Raw genomic sequence first — 22,715 nt, 5'->3', positions numbered from 1 at the left:
CAAATCAAATCAGTCCTGGCTTGGCCAAGCACTCACATGTATCATCTTTAAATCATCGAGGGGCCCACATATATCGCTTTTATCCCGAAGGTAAAAGGAATGGATAAACTTCGACTCATATGGCTTGTTCTACTACTTGTTGAATCATACACAAAGGCACGTTTTATAACATCGAGTTACCAATGCGTTTTCGTGCAATCAATGTATAACCAACTCATAGTAACAACTCATATCTCTAGGTTTGAAGAATATAAGATATTATCGTCTCATGATCACTCGTGATAAAATCCATGAAGTGATTCAAATGAGCGCGGGTTGAATCCAATACTCAGAACTTATGAGCACTCATGAGTGTTGTAGCACCACTTTGTCCACCAACTTGGACCTCTACAAACCAACCCATGACAGTCTTGATTCATATCTACTTCCAACATATGACCGACTGTGGATGGTTTGAATAACTTAATCATTCAGGAAGAGCGACTTAGTTATTCTGGAAGTCAAAACATGCAAAGTGAAACACAAGAATAAATGAATCAAATATGGTATCAAACCCTATGAATATAAATAAACACTTTTATTTATCACCATACTGATTACTCATTATTCATTGTTTCGGTTTTATCAACTTTATACTTGAATTTAAAACAATAGTTGTCTCATGCTCCAAGCATGTACACTATGTTTTCTAAACACTAGTCATGCCATACACCAAGTATGCATACTATGTTTGTCTATGATCTTTACTTTGTAAAATAGATCAATTGAACATCACTCCAATGATCCTCTTTTCACAGTCCCAAATCCTTACTGCAAATGCAAGAATTCCAAATTCATGCCATTTACTGAAATCTGTTAGATTCTAAACTTATATGCATTGATCCTCTTAATGATTATGCACGAAGTCAGAAAGACTTGACAACAATCATTACAGAGCATTCCAAAGGAGATCAACTCCTTGGACACATCCTTCTTTCATTAAGTTTCCTAATCTTACACAGATTGAATAATTTCTAACTTTGAAACATTTCCATATTCCATTTTGACTATCACTTCTGAACAAGAGTTGCCTCCTTACAGATTATGTCAATATGGTCCTTCCAGAATTAACATTATACTTCCAACTGTCCTTGAGCAACCAATCTTTGGTAAACCTTAGATTGTCCTCGACAATTGCTTAATCATTTTAGTCATATCCAATTCTAGACCTTTTCCCTTCATAATGCCCCAGGCATTTGGAAAATTTTAGAAAGGATGAATATAGCACATGTAATCGATCCTATATCCGAAGCATATGGGACACGATTCATGATGTCTCACATAAAGACTAAACCAGTCTTTTGCTATAATATTTCCATTTCAATTTGCCAAGTTCTCAAAATTCAGATTATGAAAAGGGATGCCGTAATCATAATCGAATTTTAGAACGCAAATAATGGACCCATATATAGAATTTCCTTATGTTGAGCCATTCCAACATGAAATTCATATATATATCCTTGATTAAATACGATTAAAATCTCAATCTAAGCTTTTAGAATTGAAATGAAGTATAATTTCCTCTCCCTTAATTATAGCAAAACAAGTTTTTCAACCCCTGCAACCTCACGAATTGAAACTTTTGTTTTCTATAATTAACATTGCTAACTTGCAACCTTTGTCATAATTATCATGCTCCCACTAACATGATGATTATTAGCATAACACTTATGCTCCCACTAGCTTTGACATGTACTCAGAAATCACCTGACTTTCTTACCAAAGTTCAGATTTCTGATACTAGATTGTTTTGATAAAACTTTATCAAAATCATACACCTCTCTTAGATAGCTCACATGTGTGTCTAAACAATTTTAGAACTATGAAAAGGGATGCCGTAATCATAGTCTCAATTGTTTAGACCTTTGCCACTTCTCACAAGTCCATGTTAGTGTGCCGGTAAACCACACACGCTCCACTAACGACTTTGAGAATGCAAATATCACAATTGCTATCTAGCTAAAATCTACTTAGTGAAAGTGTTTCCTCACCATCATTTTCATGAATCGGAGAGAAACCTTATGACACTTAGATTTAATAGTGTATGTGTTCTTATCCATGTGGATTTGTCAAAACCATAATCACAAGACAAGGTTAGTGACAAATCCAAACTCATATTGATTAACCTTGTGCAATCTTAAATTCTTGCCATTTGGCAGCTCAGGTGCCTGCCATTGCTTCCAAGTAGTTGTGCAACCAATTGAGAACTCTCAGAACTCCTATGCAAAGCCAACTTGAATAGGCACAAAAATTTCAACACGATAGGTTATAAACCTCAAGTCGTGTGCTAGTGAAGGACTTTAGGTTTTATTCTTGATTAAGTCTTGAAACTTTCAAGAGCTTTAAGACTCCCACTGTCCTCTTGACATATAAGACTCCCTTGTCAAATATTCAAGAGATAGTGCGGATTCTTTATCAAGACTAACACTTTACACAATTGGCCTAAGTTGGTCTCTGTTTTATCTAAAACATCACAACTTACCAATTTCAAATGTACAAGAGTAGATAACCTTTTACTCTTACATTTGACTAGTGTTAACAAACCCTCTTTAAGATATGTCACTCAAATTACAATCTTGGAGTATGACTCTAAGAATTGTTTTGGAACGAAGTATGACTCATCTTTTTGATTTAACCATTTCAACAATTCATGACTCCTCTTCTTAGTCATAAGAATGCACTAAGATGACTTTAGAGGACCAATTGTGATATGGTATCTTAATCATTAAGATGATCATAAACATGATACTAAAGTACTCTCCCATCTTTTCAGATTTGAGAAACTTTTATCTTTCTGCCATTCTTTGATTCTTCTTATTCGTTCTGTCTCACATTGAAACTTCTCCAATGCTACAGACTTATACTTAAACTTATAAGTATAACCATATTTACTGAACTTAAGTAAATCATGACGAATAGTCTTCTTGATCTTTTGTGGTGGACTTGACCAGTGCACAAGAATGTGTACTCGATCCCTTAGTCCTTTCCTTATTCACATAAGGAATTAGTCTTAATTTTCCAAGCTGAAAATTCATCATACTATACAACTTGCATGATTCCAAGTTTTGGTCCAATTAAACCTTGGGTGATGAGAATCTTTCCTTATTTGGTAATATTAGACACTGCCACAACCGAAAGAATCAAATCCATTTTTCCAATATTGCTATCAATGGAATCTTATAAGCAACAACTTTTCACAAATGCCATTGTAAGGATACTTAAAATAAATAAAATCAAAACCTTTTTCTTTTATTTTAAAACTTTGCAGAAAAAATTATCCTTACAATCCATATGAAAACCTTGTTGTTATCTATTCCTAAGCAATATAAATATCATAACTCTTAAGTAATAGCCCAAAATTCTGATCACCGAACCATGCGATTGAAATCCATCTTTGCGATCAGAATCAGCATGTACTTAATAGAGTTAGACAATGGACTTTACCTGAAGTAGAGCCAAACTTATTGACTTTAACATCCTTAGGTAAATTTGGCAGCTTCGTAACCAATGCCCCTTCCTTTGGCAATAGTTACCTATGGACCCTTGATAATGTGACTATCTCAGACTTCGCCTCTCTCTTTACCATTGGGTCAACCGAGTTGACTATGGCCGATCCCTTTCCATTGGGAAGAGAGAGCTTTACTGGATATCCAATGTCATCATTGTCAATGTCCATAGCGTTTTAGGAAGTTGATCTTAGCAAATAGATAAGATCATTAAGGGTCTTGTCTTAGTCTGTTTCATAGGATTCCCAAAAGAACTCACTATGTGACTTAGAAAGTAGTTGAGCCACCAACTTTCTCAAGACTTTGACACCCAACTCTCCCGGCTTGTCAATATGTGACTACATCTCCAAGATGTTATCACACCTAGACCTTGCCTTGCCAATAGGGCTTGAGTGACCTTAAACTTTTTAGGAACTTGTGGGTTAGGGAGAATAATTGGAGGAGGTGAAAGAAGTATGATATCCATGGGACATCATCTTCATTTAGGAAAGCTTGTTTCAAGAGATTTGGGAAGATCATAAATGTCTAGACCAGACATCTTTTTGGGAGATATTCAAGATAGTTGATTTAAAGTCCTTAATATGACACCCAATATGAAATATTAAGGCTAGGACCCAACAAACTATTTTATAACTTAGAAGAGGGATGTCGTAATCCAAGATATAAAATATTTGAAGGTAGGTGAATGACGATTTACCAATTTCCACCATGAAAAACGAAATAATTTATTAGGTTTTAATTGGATTTGAAAGTCCTAGATCTTTGAGATTCATTGAACTGTTCAAAGGCATGTTTCAATCTCGAGTGTGCCCTTCAGGTTTTGTGACTGGGATGCCGAGGATCACAAAACAAGGTGTGAATAACCATGCAAATATACTTGGTACCCTTAATATTTACCCCTTAATCAGTGTGCCGGTTAACCACACACGCTCCACCGATACTATGATAAATATTAAGTTACCCTTTGCCTACCTTGTTAAGTCGAGGTTAGTGTGCCGGTTGACCACACACGCTCCACTAACGACTTAAGCAAAGTGCAAAGTGTAATTTCATGGGTTAGCACCAAATTCACATTTTCCTAAGTAACTAAGATTGGGTATTAATAAGAGTTTAGTTACTTAGTATTTATCATTAATACTTTTAATGAAAGGAGAATTATAGTCCTTGTCCTACCCGTTCGGCTAACGACCCTCCACCAGTCAAGGAAGCGGTGGGTGAGAGTGGACACCCATTAAATATAATAAGATAGAATACATACCTCTTTGATGTAGAATGTCTTCATGAAGCTTGAGTGCCTAGTGCCCCAAGTGTGACACCTCAAATGGTTCACACAACACCAAATACACTTGGAATAACTTGAGAGAAACTTGAACACTCCTTGAAATCGTCTAGCCCTCACACTCACACATTAGTGCACGATTTCTTGAGCCATGGGATTCTTTTATATGGTGGCTATTAGGGTTACACCATGTAACTCATAACTTTACCCATTCCTTATGCTCCATGGATTTTAACCTCCATGGAGTATCCATGGGTCACCCCATGGACTTAGTCCAACATAAGGAATCTTGGATCACAAGCCCACATATATAAGAATGAATGATTTACATAATCAACCCATATATTTAATTAGTCTCCTTTTGATCACTTAATTAATTCCAAATTAATTCTTGATCAATACTAATTAAATAACCTTATTAATATATTAGAACTTATAATATATTAACCAACCTTAAGTGTTATTTCTCTCATTATAGTCTATCCAAATGCATGATGCCATGCAACCCAAATGGACCATGCCGGGTTGGGTCAAGTCTTACCAATTATAGTTATGGACTTAGACATTAATCCAACATCTCCATCATGCGTTCCTTTAGTTTTGACCAGGTCATTCCCAAGGCAACAACCTCTCCCTTTGCCCGTTTTTCTAGGTTCCACCATGTGAGAGCATGACCTTGGAGGCACCCTGTAGCATGACGGACCATCAGGTCCTCAGGACACTCGCTATGGATGAAAGTACTCTCCATTTCTTCAATACATGTGAGGAGTGCGGTGGCACCATCGATGCCTTTAAAGTAAGGCGGATTGCAGTTACGAAAGTGCTTGAACGAGCAACGAGGAGTGGTTGCTGGAGCTTGTGGCTGAAGAGAATGAAGTTGGGTTGCAATTGTTGGGATGACGTTTGCTACCTCCTTGGCGATAAGGGCAGCTAGCCTTCGGTTGTTGCGAGCAGTGTATGGGGGTCGTAATGCCATCTACGAGAAACACACATATGGACTTGTGAGTTATTTGTAAATTGATTATGGAAATAAAGTTTTCAGACATTGTTGGGTAACATAATTGTAAAACACTTGTTGGGCCATGGTTAGGAGTGTTGGGCACCTTTTGGGCTTTCCATGGTTACTAAATGTGAAACATGTAGCACTTGCGTGGGCCCCCACAAAACTAAGTTTTCACATGTCTTTCCCACTACTAGGCCCATTAGGGAACTTAATAGTCCAATGAGTTGGCCATTTTGGAGTGTATCCTTTCGGATACGTTTGATAAGGTCGGGTATTTTGATGGCTCAAAAGTAATGTGAATGACGCGCTTTGGCCTATAGGTTTGGGAACTCTCGCCTTTGGTCCCCAGATAAGCAAACTGGTCCCTCGGTTGAGCATCTAATCCCGCGTTAAAATGATGAAAAACGGGCCTAAAACGAAGCAAAACGTGGGGATTACTGAAATATAGAGTTCTAACTGTAAAAATAAAGTTTTTGGTGAAAATCCCGCGTTAAAATGATGAAAAACGGGCCTAAAACAAAGTCGTAGTCGAAAAACCACTTGAAACGGGGTAAAAACGGGTAAAATAGGCTTAAGGACCCAAAACTGAAGCTTCAGGACCGAAGTCCCTGTCATAAAGGAAGACTTTGAACAATATATCGCGTTTTAGGCCCGTTTTTCATCATTTTAACGCGTGATTTTCACCAAAAAACTTTATTTTTACAGTTAGAACTCTATATTTCAGTAATCCCCACGTTTTTAGGGCCATTCATACCAATAATTAGTGGGGGAGGTGCTTGAGGTGGAAAGATGACTTTACTTTACTTTATGACACATGCCACCACTCACACCCACTACATGGCCAACTCTTTCCCACTACATGACCAGCTCTTACCCACTACATGACCAACTCATACCCACTACATGACCAGCCCCACTCATTGTCTAAGTATAAAAAGCCATCCCCTCTCTTCATACTTCTTTCATTCTCTCATTTTCCTCCAAGGATCACACTCCAAATTCTCTCACCATTCTCTCTCAATTCCAAGACTTCCAAGGCTGATTATCAAGCTTTCTTCCACTCTTGGTAAGTATAATTCATTCTTCTTATGATTATTACACATCCTTCTACTCAAAATCATAAGAATCTTACACAAACATCGTCACCTTCATGTTAGGTTCTCGATTCGTCAAGGCATCTTCTAAGTGTTCTTGGGTTGAACACTTCTCTTCTCTAACATCCATCCTCTAATAACACATAAGGTGAGTTCATACCTCTATATTTTCATGTTTTTCTTAAGTTTTAAGGGGGGGGGGGGGAATACAAGTTAAAACACCAAAAACACAACTAAACTCATTTAACAGTCTTCAACAGAAACATTTAACTCCATTCACGGACTGTTTTGGTCAACTTAAACATTTTGGTTTTCAAAACTGTTTCAGACGCATATAGTTCAGGTTCATACCTTTAAAATGACTACTTGCACATCACCATATGATTTTTCTACGATTTATGGTGATTTTTACAAAACTGTCTATCATTTCAGAAACAAAACCGAACCAGTCTGTGAATATGAATATTTTCACACAAGTTGGAGATCACTACAAATCATGAGAAATTTTATGAACAAACTAGACACGCTTTCTAAACTCTCAGAATTTGCGGTTTTTGATTTAGACCTTTGATGATTTTTCTATAAATTTTCTAAGAACAGTAACAGAAATGTTATTACTAGAAAAATACCATCAATTTCATTTACGCCTTGTAACTCGTTGAGCAAGGTGTATATCATTATGTAATCATATATTATTACATTATATGTCATTTTGTCTTGGTAATTAGACATACATCAGAAAACAAATGGATTTTTACCTTCACAAGTATGGTAAATAATTAATTTTTATAAACAAAGTTTACATCCGTTATACACAAACATTTGGTAAACTATGACAATTATAGTTTATGAACACTACTACTACCCTTGTTGTGATAAACTATAATAGGTATAGTTTATGATACATTTACATAACAAACTATAATTTGTATTAATACTCTATTCTCGTTTAGCAGTTCCTAAACCAAAACTATTAATTATATTAGGTTCTACGCCATTTTGACCCGAACCGTCTATCGTACGACACACGCATTTCGTTTTGGGACTAAAGTGAGTAATCTACCCCATATTTTATAATTTTCAATACTTTTGGGGTGTATCATGTGGTTCTAATATATTCCAACTTCATTTTATTGTTTTATCACAATTGAGACATTGTTGGGACATTTATACGTGAGTCATTAATTGTATAACTATAGTTTGTTTACGCTACATGTACTTGTAGTGCATTACCATTTTTAGACTAATCTCCATGACTATGCCCGTATTCTTGAGGTACGTTATGGACAATAATAGCGCTATTGGGTTGACCACCCCGCCTTGGGACGCTAAGGTGATTGATCGCACGTGGTTGAGTGTGTTTGATGATTAGATGCTCCATCCTATATATATATATATATATATATATATATATATATATATATATACATATGTATATATAGGGTGAGGACTTATTGTTGTTGTTATCATTTGTTAATCAATTTTTGATTTATAAACCGTTATCTCAAATAAAATTGTTTGCCGACTTCAAAAGAAAACAAATTTCAAATTATAAATGTTTCAACTTCACAATTTTCTCTACTAAAATTAGATTACTCACCAACTCTCGTAGTTGACCTGTTTTTACCCATGATGCAGATTTGAATAATGAAGTTGATGAAAAATAGGTTGTGCCTTAGAAATCCACAAGACTATTTAAATTTGATGTAATAAATATTGTTCGTATTTGGATTTGTATTTGTATGTGGTGGATCTTGTTTGCATACTTAGTACTTAATTGAATCTAATCGTATTATAACATAGTTGTCATGAGACTTTGAACAATATATCACGCCTTGATCGATTCCGACAAGGATCGGGGTGTGACAATTATGTATCAGAGCCTACTGCACTCAGTTATATAATGTAATCCTTGTCGGAATCGATCAAGGCGTGATATATTGTTCAAAGTCTCATGACAACTATGTTATAATATGATTAGATTCAATTAAGTACTAAGTATGCAAACAAGATCCACAACATACAAATACAAATCCAAATACGAACAACATTTGTTACATCAAATTTAAATAGTCTTGTGGATTTCTAAGGCACAACCTATTTTTCATCAACTTCATTCTTCAAATCTGCATCATGGGTAAAAACATGTCAACTACGAGAGTTGGTGAGTAATCTAATTTTAGTAGAGAAAATTTGTGAAGTTGAAACATTTATAATTTGAAATTTGTTTTCTTTTGAAGTCGGCAAACAATTGTATTTGAGATAACGGTTTATAAATCCAAAATTGATTAACAAATGATAACAACAACAATAAGTCCTCACCCTATATATATATATATATATATATATATATATATATATATATATATATATATATAAATATATATAGGATGGAGCATCTAATCATCAAACACACTCAACCACGTGCGATCAATCACCTTAGCGTCCCAAGGCGGGGTGGTCAACCCAATAGCGCTATTATTGTCCATAACGTACCTCAAGAATACGGGCATAGTCATGGAGATTAGTCTAAAAATGGTAATGCATTACAATTACATGTAGCGTAAACAACAATAGTTATACAATTAATGACTCACGTATAAATGTCCCAACAATGTCTCAATTGTGATAAAACAATAAAATGAAGTTGGAACATATTAGAACCACATGATACACCCCAAAAGTATTGAAAATTATAAAATATGGGGTAGATTACTCACTTTAGTCCCAAAACGAAATGCGTGTGTCGTACGATAGACGGTTCGGGTCAAAATGGCGTAGAACCTAATATAATTAATAGTTTTGGTTTAGGAACTGCTAAACGAGAATAGAGTATTAATACAAATTATAGTTTGTTATGTAATTGTATCATAAACTATACCTATTATAGTTTATCACAACAAGGGTAGTAGTAGTGTTCATAAACTATAATTGTCATAGTTTACCAAATGTTTGTGTATAACGGATGTAAACTTTGTTTATAAAAATTAATTATTTACCATACTTGTGAAGGTAAAAATCCATTTGTTTTCTGATGTATGTCTAATTACCAAGACAAAATGACATATAATGTAATAATATATGATTATATAATGATATACACCTTGCTCAACGAGTTACAAGGCGTAAATGAAATTGATGGTATTTTTCTAGTAATAACGTTTCTGTTACTGTTCTTAGAAAATTTATAGAAAAATCATGAAAGGTCTAAATCAAAAACCGCAAATTCTGAGAGTTTAGAAAGTGTGTCTAGTTTGTTCATAAATTTTCTCATGATTTTTAGTGATCTCCAACTTGTGTGAAAATATTCATATTCACAGACTGGTCCGGTTTTGTTTCTGAAATGATAGACAGTTTTGTAAATATCACCATAAATCGTAGAAAAATCATATGGTGATGTGCAAGTAGTCATTTTAAAGGTGTGAACCTGAACTATATGCGTCTGAAACAGTTTTGAATACTAAAATGTTTAAGTTGACCAAAACAGTCCGTGAATGGAGTTAAACGTTTCTGTTGAAGACTGTTAAATGAGTTTAGTTGTGTTTTTGGTGTTTTAACTTGTATTCCCCCCCCTTAAAACTTAAGAAAAACATGAAAATATAGGGGTATGAACTCACCTTATGTTTTATTAGAGGATGGATGTTGGAGAAGAGAAGTGTTCAACCCAAGAACACTTAGAAGATGCCTTGACGAATCGAGAACCTAACATGAAGGTGACGATGTTTGTGTAAGATGCTTATGATTTTGAGTAGAAGGATGTGTAATAATCATAAGAAGAATGAATTATACTTAGCAAGAGTGGAAGAAAGCTTGATAATCAGCCTTGGAAGTCTTGGAATTGAGAGAGAATGGTGATAGAATTTGGAGTGTGATCCTTGGAGGAAAATGAGAGAATGAAAGAAGTATGAAGAGAGGGGATGGGTTTTTATACTTAGACAGGGAGTGGGGCTGGTCATGTAGTGGGTATGAGTTGGTCATGGAGTGGGTAAGAGTTGGTCATGTAGTGGGAAAGAGTTGGCCATGTAGTGGGTGTGATTGGTGGCATGTGTCATAAAGTAAAGTAAAGTCATCTTTCCACCTCAAGCACCTCCCCCACTAATTATTGGTATGAATGGCCCTAAAAACGTGGGGATTACTGAAATATAGAGTTCTAACTGTAAAAATAAAGTTTTTGGTGAAAATTCCGCGTTAAAATGATGAAAAACGGGCCTAAAACGAAGTCGTAGTCGAAAAACCACTTGAAACGGGGTAAAAACGGGTAAAATAGGCTTAAGGACCCAAAACTGAAGCTTCAGGACCGAAGTCCCTGTCATAAAGGAAGACTTTGAACAATATATCGCGTTTTAGGCCCGTTTTTCATCATTTTAACGCGGGATTTTCACCAAAAAACTTTATTTTTACAGTTAGAACTCTATATTTCAGTAATCCCCATGTTTTTAGGGCCATTCATACCAATAATTAGTGGGGGAGGTGCTTGAGGTGGAAAGATGACTTTACTTTACTTTATGACACATGCCACCACTCACACCCACTACATGGCCAACTCTTTCCCACTACATGACCAGCTCTTACCCACTACATGACCAACTCATACCCACTACGTGACCAGCCCCACTCCTTGTCTAAGTATAAAAAGCCATCCCCTCTCTTCATACTTCTTTCATTCTCTCATTTTCCTCCAAGGATCACACTCCAAATTCTCTCACCATTCTCTCTCAATTCCAAGACTTCCAAGGCTGATTATCAAGCTTTCTTCCACTCTTGGTAAGTATAATTCATTCTTCTTATGATTATTAAACATCCTTCTACTCAAAATCATAAGAATCTTACACAAACATCGTCACCTTCATGTTAGGTTCTCAATTCGTCAAGGCATCTTCTAAGTGTTCTTGGGTTGAACACTTCTCTTCTCCAACATCCATCCTCTAATAACACATAAGGTGAGTTCATACCTCTATATTTTCATGTTTTTCTTAAGTTTTAAGGGGGGGAATACAAGTTAAAACACCAAAAACACAACTAAACTCATTTAACAGTCTTCAACAGAAACGTTTAACTCCATTCACGGACTGTTTTGGTCAACTTAAACATTTTAGTTTTCAAAACTATTTCAGACGCATATAGTTCAGGTTCATACTTTTAAAATGACTACTTGCACATCACCATATGATTTTTCTACGATTTATGGTGATTTTTACAAAACTGTCTATCATTTCATAAACAAAACCGGACCAGTCTGTGAATATGAATATTTTCACACAAGTTGGAGATCACTACAAATCATGAGAAAATTTATGAACAAACTAGACACACTTTCTAAACTCTCAGAATTTGCGGTGTTTGATTTAGACCTTTGATGATTTTTCTATAAATTTTCTAAGAACAGTAACAGAAATGTTATTACTAGAAAAATACCATCAATTTCATTTACGCCTTGTAACTCGTTGAGCAAGGTGTATATCATTATGTAATCATATATTATTACATTATATGTCATTTTGTCTTGGTAATTAGACATACATCAGAAAACAAATGGATTTTTACCTTCACAAGTATGGTAAATAATTAATTTTTATAAACAAAGTTTACATCCGTTATACACAAACATTTGGTAAACTATGACAATTATAGTTTATGAACACTACTACTACCCTTGTTGTGATAAACTATAATAGGTATAGTTTATGATACATTTACATAACAAACTATAATTTGTATTAATACTCTATTCTCGTTTAGCAGTTCCTAAACCAAAACTATTAATTATATTAGGTTCTACGCCATTTTGACCCGAACCGTCTATCGTACGACACACGCATTTCGTTTTGGGACTAAAGTGAGTAATCTACCCCATATTTTATAATTTTCAATACTTTTGGGGTGTATCATGTGGTTCTAATATGTTCCAACTTCATTTTCTTGTTTTATCACAATTGAGACATTGTTGGGACATTTATACGTGAGTCATTAATTGTATAACTATTGTTGTTTACGCTACATGTAATTGTAATGCATTACCATTTTTAGTCTAATCTCCATGACTATGCCCGTATTCTTGAGGTACGTTATGGACAATAATAGCGCTATTGGGTTGACCACCCCGCCTTAGGACGCTAAGGTGATTGATCGCACGTGGTTGAGTGTGTTTGATGATTAGATGCTCCATCCTGTATATATATATATATATATATATATATATATATATATATATATATATATATATACATATGTATATATAGGGTGAGGACTTATTGTTGTTGTTATCATTTGTTAATCAATTTTTGATTTATAAACCGTTATCTCAAATAAAATTGTTTGCCGACTTCAAAAGAAAACAAATTTCAAATTATAAATGTTTCAACTTCACAATTTTCTCTACTAAAATTAGATTACTCACCAACTCTCGTAGTTGACATGTTTTTACCCATGATGCAGATTTGAAGAATGAAGTTGATGAAAAATAGGTTGTGCCTTAGAAATCCACAAAAACTTTACTTTTACCCAAAAACTTTATTTTTACAGAATGAAGTTGATGTATATATATATATAATTATTGGTATGAATGGCCCTAAAAACGTGGGGATTACTGAAATATAGAGTTCTAACTGTAAAAATAAAGTTTTTGTTGAAAATCCCGCGTTAAAATGATGAAAAATGGGCCTAAAACGAAGTCGTAGTCGAAAAACCACTTGAAACGGGGTAAAAACGGGTAAAATAGGCTTAAGGACCCAAAACTGAAGCTTCAGGACCGAAGTCCCTGTCATAAAGGAAGACTTTGAACAATATATCGCGTTTTAGGCCCGTTTTCCATCATTTTAACACGGTATTTTCACCAAAAAAAACTTTACTTTTACAGTTAGAACTCTATATTTCAGTAATCCCCACGTTTTTAGGGCCATTCATACCAATAATTAGTGGGGGAGGTGCTTGAGGTGGAAAGATGACTTTACTTTACTTTATGACACATGCCACCACTCACACCCACTACATGACCAACTCTTTCCCACTACATGACCAGCTCTTACCCACTACATAACCAACTCATACCCACTACATGACCAGCCCCACTCCTTGTCTAAGTATAAAAACCCATCCCCTCTCTTCATACTTCTTTCATTCTCTCATTTTCCTCCAAGGATCACACTCCAAATTCTCTCACCATTCTCTCTCAATTCCAAGACTTCCAAGGCTGATTATCAAGCTTTCTTCCACTCTTGGTAAGTATAATTCATTCTTCTTATGATTATTACACATCCTTCTACTCAAAATCATAAGAATCTTACACAAACATCGTCACCTTCATGTTAGGTTCTCGATTCGTCAAGGCATCTTCTAAGTGTTCTTGGGTTGAACACTTCTCTTCTCTAACATCCATCCTCTAATAACACATAAGGTTGAACACTTTTGGGGTGTATCATGTGGTTCTAATATGTTCCAACTTCATTTTATTGTTTTATCACAATTGAGACATTGTTGGGACATTTATACGTGAGTCATTAATTGTATAACTATAGTTTGTTTACGCTACATGTACTTGTAGTGCATTACCATTTTTAGTCTAATCTCCATTACTTTGCCCGTATTCTTGAGATACGTTATGGACAATAATAGTGCTATTGGGTTGACCACCCCGCCTTGGGACGCTAAGGTGATTGATCGCACGTGATTGAGTGTGTTTGATGATTAGATGCTCCATCCTATATATATATATATATATATATATATATATATATATATATATATATATACATATGTATATATAGGGTGAGGACTTATTGTTGTTGTTATCATTTGTTAATCAATTTTTGATTTATAAACCGTTATCTCAAATAAAATTGTTTGCCGACTTCAAAAGAAAACAAATTTCAAATTATAAATGTTTCAACTTCACAATTTTCTCTACTAAAATTAGATTACTCACCAACTCTCGTAGTTGACCTGTTTTTACCCATGATGCAGAGTTGAAGAATGAAGTTGATGAAAAATAGGTTGTGCCTTAGAAATCCACAAGACTATTTAAATTTGATATAATAAATGTTGTTCGTATTTGGATTTGTATTTGTATGTTGTGGATCTTGTTTGCATACTTAGTACTTAATTGAATCTAATCATATTATAACATAGTTGTCATGAGACTTTGAACAATATATCACGCCTTGATCGATTCCGACAAGGATTACATTATATAACTGAGTGCAGTAGGCTCTGATACATAATTGTCACACCCCGATCCTTGTCGGAATCGATCAAGGCGTGATATATTGTTCAAAGTCTCATGACAACTATGTTATAATACGATTAGATTCAATTAAGTACTAAGTATGCAAACAAGATCCACAACATACAAATACAAATCCAAATACGAATAACATTTGGTACATCAAATTTAAATAGTCTTGTGGATTTCTAAGGCACAACCTATTTTTCATCAACTTCATTATTCAAATCTGCATCATGGGTAAAAACAGGTCAACTACGAGAGTTGGTGAGTAATCTAATTTTAGTAGAGAAAATTGTGAAGTTGAAACATTTATAATTTGAAATTTGTTTTCTTTTGAAGTCGGCAAACAATTTTATTTGAGATAACGGTTTATAAATCAAAAATTGATTAACAAATGATAACAACAACAATAAGTCCTCACCCTATATATACATATGTATATATATATATATATATATATATATATATATATATATATATATATATATATATATATATATAGGATGGAGCATCTAATCATCAAACACACTCAACCACGTGCGATCAATCACCTTAGCGTCCCAAGGCGGGGTGGTCAACCCAATAGCGCTATTATTGTCCATAACGTACCTCAAGAATACGGGCATAGTCATGGAGATTAGACTAAAAATGGTAATGCATTACAAGTACATGTAGCGTAAACAACAATAGTTATACAATTAATGACTCACGTATAAGTGTCCCAACAATGTCTCAATTGTGATAAAACAATAAAATGAAGTTGGAACATATTAGAACCACATGATACACCCCAAAAGTATTGAAAACTATAAAATATGGGGTAGATTACTCACTTTAGTCCCAAAACGAAATGCGTGTGTCGTACGATAGACGGTTCGGGTCAAAATAGCGTAGAACCTAATATAATTAATAGTTTTGGTTTAGGAACTGCTAAACGAGAATAGAGTATTAATACAAATTATAGTTTGTTATGTAAATGTATCATAAACTATACATATTATAGTTTATCACAACAAGGGTAGTAGTAGTGTTCATAAACTATAATTGTCATAGTTTACCAAATGTTTGTGTATAACGGATGTAAACTTTGTTTATAAAAATTAATTATTTACCATACTTGTGAAGGTAAAAATCCATTTGTTTTCTGATGTATGTCTAATTACCAAGACAAAATGACATATAATGTAATAATATATGATTACATAATGATATACACCTTGCTCAACGAGTTAGAAGGCGTAAATGAAATTGATGGTATTTTTCTAGTAATAACGTTTCTGTTACTGTTCTTAGAAAATTTATAGAAAAATCATCAAAGGTCTAAATCAAAAACCGCAAATTCTGAGAGTTTAGAAAGTGTGTCTAGTTTGTTCATAAATTTTCTCATGATTTTTAGTGATCTCCAACTTGTGTGAAAATATTCATATTCACAGACTGGTCCGGTTTTGTTTCTGAAATGATAGACAGTTTTGTAAAAATCACCATAAATCATAGAAAAATCATATGGTGATGTGCAAGTAGTCATTTTAAAGGTATGAACCTGAACTATATGCGTCTGAAACAGTTTTGAAAACTAAAATGTTTAAGTTGACCAAAACAGTCCATGAATGGAGTTAAACGTTTCTGTTGAAGACTGTTAAATGAGTTTAGTTGTGTTTTTGGTGTTTTAACTTGTATTCCCCCCCCTTAAAACTTAAGAAAAACATGAAAATATAGGGGTATGAACTCACCTTATGTTTTATTAGAGGATGGATGTTGGAGAAGAGAAGTGTTCAACCCAAGAACACTTAGAAGATGCCTTGACGAATCGAGAACCTAACATGAAGGTGACGATGTTTGTGTAAGATGCTTATGATTTTGAGTAGAAGGATGTGTAATAATCATAAGAAGAATGAATTATACTTACCAAGAGTGGAAGAAAGCTTGATAATTAGCCTTGGAAGTCTTGGAATTGAGAGAGAATGGTGAGAGAATTTGAAGTGTGATCCTTGGAGGAAAATGAGAGAATGAAAGAAGTATGAAGAGAGGGGATGGGTTTTTATACTTAGACAATGAGTGGGGCTGGTCATGTAGTGGGTATGAGTTGGTCATGTAGTGGGTAAGAGCTGGTCATGTAGTGGGAAAGAGTTGGCCATGTAGTGGGTGTGAGTGGTGGCATGTGTCATAAAGTAAAGTAAAGTCATCTTTCCACCTCAAGCACCTCCCCCACTAATTATTGGTATGAATGGCCCTAAAAACGTGGGGATTACTGAAATATAGAGTTCTAACTGTAAAAATAAAGTTTTTGGTGAAAATCCCGCGTTAAAATGATGAAAAACGGGCCTAAAACGAAGTCGTAGTCGAAAAACCGGAAACATTATGACACGCAAAAATGCATGTCGTCTTCTTTTATGATAGGGGCTTCCTTGATACTCATTGCGTGTCATCAACACGCGCGTCGTAAGGTTACGACAGACAAATGTGTGTCGTCTTCCTTTATGACAGGGACTTCGGTCCTGAAGCTTCAGTTTTGGGTCCTTAAGCCTTTTTTACCCCGTTTCAAGTGGTTTTTGACCCAGTTAAGGGTCGGGATGGCCCGAATGATTACAAAAATTTAAAGGAACTTTTGAGAGAGATTTGGGAGAGATTCAGGAGAGATTTGGGAGAGATTTTAATAGAGAAAGGTTGAGTGAAAAAGATTGTGAGAGGTTTCGTTTGTGATCTTTTTGAGTGTCCGGCTTCGCAACGAAAGGTCCATAAACCCCGTTAAGCCATGATTTAGTGTCTTACACAATCCTGATGATTGTGCAATAGTGTTTTATCGCTTTGGTTCGTTGTTTAGCACTGTTAAGGCTAAGGAAAATCAAACACATGAATTTTTCAAATGATGTTTTCTCATTGAAATAGCGAATTGTATAATGTAAACCCTAACATACAAGGGTTAATGGAGTTGACCGGTTTGACTTGTTGACTTTGTTTGACTTTGACTTGACCGAAATTTGATGGTTGTCACACCTCGCGCTCCCAAGTAAATTCAGGTCCTCGCTTGGCGTTCCAGCGAACCTTCACTATCGGGATACGGCTTTGCTTCGTTTGCTTGACCTCTCGGTCCATGATCTCTACAGGTTCTTCCATGAAGTTGAGGCTCTCGTTGATCTCGATCTCGTCGAGTGGGATTACAAGAGTCTCGTCGGACAGACACTTTTTCAAGTTCGAGACGTGGAAAGTAGAATGTACGTTACTAAGTTCGCGAGGTAGTTTGAGTTTGCAAGCTACAGGGCCGATTCTAGCGATAATCTCGAAGGGCCCTACGTATCTTGGATTTAGCTTTCCACGCTTTCCGAAGCGTATCAAGCCCTTCCAGGGTGAGACCTTCAATAGAACACGGTCACCCACCTGGAATTTCAACGGTTTCCTTCTCTTGTATGTGTAGCTTTTCTGTCGGTCTCTAGAGGCTTTCAATCGTTCACGAATATGAACGATCTTCTCTGTCGTTTCTCGAATGATCTCTGGACCTGTGAGAGTGCTGTCAGGAACTCGTCCTTTAGCTAACTGCCTGTCGCCCACCTCAGCCCAGCACAGAGGGGATCTGCACTTACGGCCATAGAGGGCTTCAAATGGAGCAGCCTTTATGCTCGTGTGATAACTATTGTTGTAGGAAAATTCAAAAAGGGGTAAATGAGTATCCCATGCTTTCCCAAAGTCTATCACGCAGGCTCGCAACATATCTTCCAAAGTCTGAATAGTCCTCTCACTTTGTCCATCGGTTTGTGGATGGTAGGTTGTACTCATGTCCAGCCTAGTTCCTAGGGAACTTTGTAGCGACTGCCAGAACCTGAAGTGAACCTATTATCTCTATCAGAGATAATGGATATGGGAACACCGTGCAGTCGTACTATCTCCCTAATGTATGTTCTTGTTAGCTTCTCCATTTTGTTAGTTTCTTTGATAGGCAGGAAGTGTGCGGACTTTGTTAACCTGTCTACGATCACCCATATGGTATCGAGACCACCCGTTGCCTTGGGCAGCTTGGTTATGAAGTCCATTATGATCCGCTCCCACTTCCATTCAGGTATCTTCGGTTGATGAAGTAAACCTGATGGTTTCTGGTATTCGACCTTAACCTTGGCGTAAGTAAGGCATTTACTCACGAAGGTAGCAATCTCTGCTTTCATGTTAGGCCACCAGTATAACTTTTTAAGATCCAGATACATCTTATCCGAACCTGGGTGGACGGAATATCGAGTGTTGTGAGCTTCGGTCATGACCAAGTCTATGAAACCACCGTGTTTTGATGTCCAGATCCGATCCATGAGATATAATGCTCCACCACCCTTGACTTTTAAGTTCTTATCCATCCCTCTCAGGGATTCACCCGCCACATTTTCAGGTTTCAAAGCTTCGAGCTGAGCCTCCTTAATTTGTGTGGACAAGTGTGAGTGGATAGTCATAGTCAATGATTTGACTCTACGACCAGAGTATTCTTTCCGACTTAGGGCGTCAGCTACTACGTTGGCCTTGCCGAGATGATAACGAATTTCGCATTTGTAATCACTAAGTTGCTCGACCCATCGTCGTTGTCTCATGTTGAGCTCCTTCTGGTCGAATATGTGTTGTAGGCTTTTGTGGTCTGTAAATATAGTGCTCTTTGTACCATACAGGTAGTGTCTCCAGATCTTCAGAGCAAACACTACTGATCCTAACTCAAGATCGTGTGTGGTGTAGTTGACCTCGTGTGTCTTTAGCTGTCTAGAGGCATAGGCGATGACCTTACCTCGTTGCATCAGAACACAGCCGAGCCCTTGATTGGACGCATCGCAATAGACCACAAAGTCTTCTATCCCTTCAGGGAGGGATAGTATCGGTGTAGTGCATAAGGCTCGCTTCAGCGTTTGGAACGCTTTCTCTTGTTTCTCTTCCCAGTCAAAGGCCAAGCCCTTGTGGGTCAATGTTGTAAGAGGTTTCACAATCCGCGAGAAGTTCTGAATGAACCTGCGATAGTAGCCAGCGAAGCCTAGAAATTGACGAATTTCTATAGGCGTCTTCGGTGCTGACCAGTTCTCAATGGCTTTAATTTTGGAAGGGTCCACGTGTATTCCCTCTTCGCTAACCACATGCCCTAAGAATTGAATCTTCAGATCCAAAATTTGCATTTCGAGAACTTCGCATAGAGCTTCTCTGACCGCAGCGTTTCTAAGACCTGTCGCAGATGTTGACTATGCTCCTCCTTACTACGAGAGTAGATAAGTATGTCATCGATGAAGACAATGATGAACTAATCCAAGTAAGGACGACACACCCTATTCATTAAGTCCATGAACACTGCGGGCGCATTGGTCAATCCGAACGACATCACTACAAACTCGTAGTGTCCATAACGAGTTCGGAAGGTTGTCTTCGGAACATCCTCTCCTAGCACTCGTAATTGGTGATACCCGGATCGCAGGTCTATTTTTGAAAAGAAGTTCGCCCCTTGAAGTTGGTCAAACCAATCGTCAATGCGAGGTAGAGTGTAATGATTTTTGACGGTTAACTTGTTGAGTTCCCTGTAGTCGATGTACATACGGAACGATCCGTCTTTCTTCTTCACAAACAAGATCGGTGCTCCCCAGGGTGAGAAGCTTGGCCTAATGAAGCCCTTGCTGAACAATTCGTTAAGTTGACTGGATAGCTCCTGCATCTCAGCTGGTGCTAGACGATAGGGCGATTTGGCTACTGGGGTAGCCCCTGGAACTAAGCCGATTCTGAAATCGACTTGATGTTGCGGAGGTAATCCTGGGAGTTCTTCTGGAAATATGTCGGGAAAATCGCATACTACTGGAATGTTCTTTATGTCTTTCGTCTCTTGGCTCACGTCGACAACATGAGCAAGGAATGCGCGACATTCCTTTCACAAGAATTTCTGGGCTTGAATGCTTGAGATGAGGCGAAGGTTTGTGCCGGGTTTGTCGTCGTAGATTACTAGAGTTTCACTAGACGGCAGATTGAGGCGAACAACCTTTTTGTAACACGTGATGTCGGCACGATGAGAACTCAACCAATCCATGCCGATTATGACGTCGAAACTTTTAATTGAGACCGGCATGAGGTCGATTGGGAATGAATGGTTATCTAATGTTAGCGTACATCCTAGGTATATGCAGCTAGTACTCTCTGTCTTCCCATTAGCCATTTCTACTGTGAATGGTTCTTTAAGTGCATGTGATTTTTGCTTAAGTAATTGAGCAAATTTCTGATTCACGAAACTCCTCTCTGCTCCACTATCAAACAGTATGCATGCATATGAGTTATCAAGGAGAAACGTACCGGTGACCACTGTAGGGTCGGCAACTGCTTCCTCGTGGCCTATAGCCAAAACCCTTCCCACTCCGCCGGCATTCCATGCCTTTGGGCAGTTCCTCTTGTAGTGGCCCACCTCGCCACAACCGTAGCAAGCCTGGCCCACACCAACGTCGGGGACTTGGGTGATTGGCCTTGCCGGAGCCTTGCAGAAACGGGCAGTGTGCCCCTTCCTGTTGCAGTTAGAGCACTGCATTTCCCGGCAGGGTCCGTTGTGGTGGAAGCTGCATTTGTTGCACTTCGGCAAGTTTCCCGCGTACTGCTTTACCGATGCAGCAGCGGCAGGTGCTATCGCAGCGTGAACAACTACGACCTGCTGCTTTTTGGCAGCTTTCTGCTTTTTCTTGTCATCCCAGAACTTCCGCTTGTTGTCGGCGGCTTTGGAGGGTTCTGAGATGGCTAGGGTTGTTATTGTTGACGGGGTTCGGACCCCATGGTCAATGAGCCTCTGTACCAATCGCTTGTCACTGTCGAAGGTAGTGGGGTGAGAAACTAGTACGTTCCCTTGAAATGGAGGCACCAGCCCCTAGATATACCTCTCTATCTTCTTCCCCTCAGTTGGGACCATGGATGGACATAGTGCCACCAGACCGCTAAATCTGGCAGTGTAGGAAACTATGTCGGAACCCTTCATGGTTAGGCTCCAGAGTTCTTGCTCCAACTTTTGAACTTCGCCCCTCGGGCAGTACTCTTTGATCATGAGCTTCTTCAGAGCTTCCCAGCCGATAGCATTTTCCACTATAAGAGATAGTGACTTGACATGGCTGTTCCACCATGTCAGAGCTCGGTCCGCGAAGGTGCAAGCGGCAAATTTTACCTTGCTCCCTTCCGGACATGAGCATATCTCAAAGATCGACTCCGTCTTCTCGAACCATTACGAGAGGGCAATGATTTCGCCAGTTCCATTGAAGGCCCTGGGTTTGCAACTGGTGAGATCCTTATATGAGCACTCCCTAGAGCGCACTGGAGCTTCGACCACTGTGGAAGGCACATTATGTCACACCCCCAAACCGGAACGGCGGAAACGTTCAGGGGCGGAGGACGTCATGTTTAGCATCACAACCAATGAATAATAGGAAACATAGCAACACAACCAATACAGTGGATACATATGTAAGTAAAATGTTTACATCAGTTTGAAATCTTGTTTTAGATACATCAAAAGTATGTAAAATAATAACATAAGACTCTTATTGCTCCAGCTTCTCAAGATCCAGCAGGTACCTGTCTACTGTTTTCCTGAGAATACAAGTAG

The 22,715-nt window shown here is 37.3% G+C and overlaps 2 long non-coding RNA genes across 3 annotated transcripts; both read left to right on the top strand.

Moving 5' to 3' along the window:
* Positions 1–6,806: 6,806 nt before the first annotated feature.
* LOC145162303 (uncharacterized) lies at positions 6,807–7,984 on the top strand. The gene is made up of 3 exons (XR_013739026.1): positions 6,807–6,893; positions 6,985–7,069; positions 7,908–7,984. It is a non-coding gene; the product is annotated as an uncharacterized LOC145162303 (long non-coding RNA).
* A 3,614-nt stretch (positions 7,985–11,598) lies between these two features.
* Positions 11,599–14,980, top strand: LOC145162302 (uncharacterized). Of its 2 annotated transcripts, none has more exons than XR_013739025.1 (4): positions 11,599–11,685; positions 11,777–11,861; positions 12,694–12,757; positions 14,881–14,980. It is a non-coding gene; the product is annotated as an uncharacterized LOC145162302 (long non-coding RNA). The 2 variants fall into 2 exon arrangements; XR_013739024.1 differs by lacking the exon at positions 14,881–14,980 and adding an exon at positions 13,357–13,406.
* The last annotated feature ends 7,735 nt before the right edge of the window (positions 14,981–22,715 follow it).

The sequence above is a fragment of the Lactuca virosa genome, chromosome 3, assembly GCF_052849685.1.
Source record: "Lactuca virosa cultivar CGN04683 chromosome 3, Lactuca_virosa_CGN04683_v6, whole genome shotgun sequence".
Lineage (NCBI taxonomy): Eukaryota > Viridiplantae > Streptophyta > Magnoliopsida > Asterales > Asteraceae > Lactuca > Lactuca virosa.
This window is presented reverse-complemented; position numbering and strand designations above follow the sequence as displayed.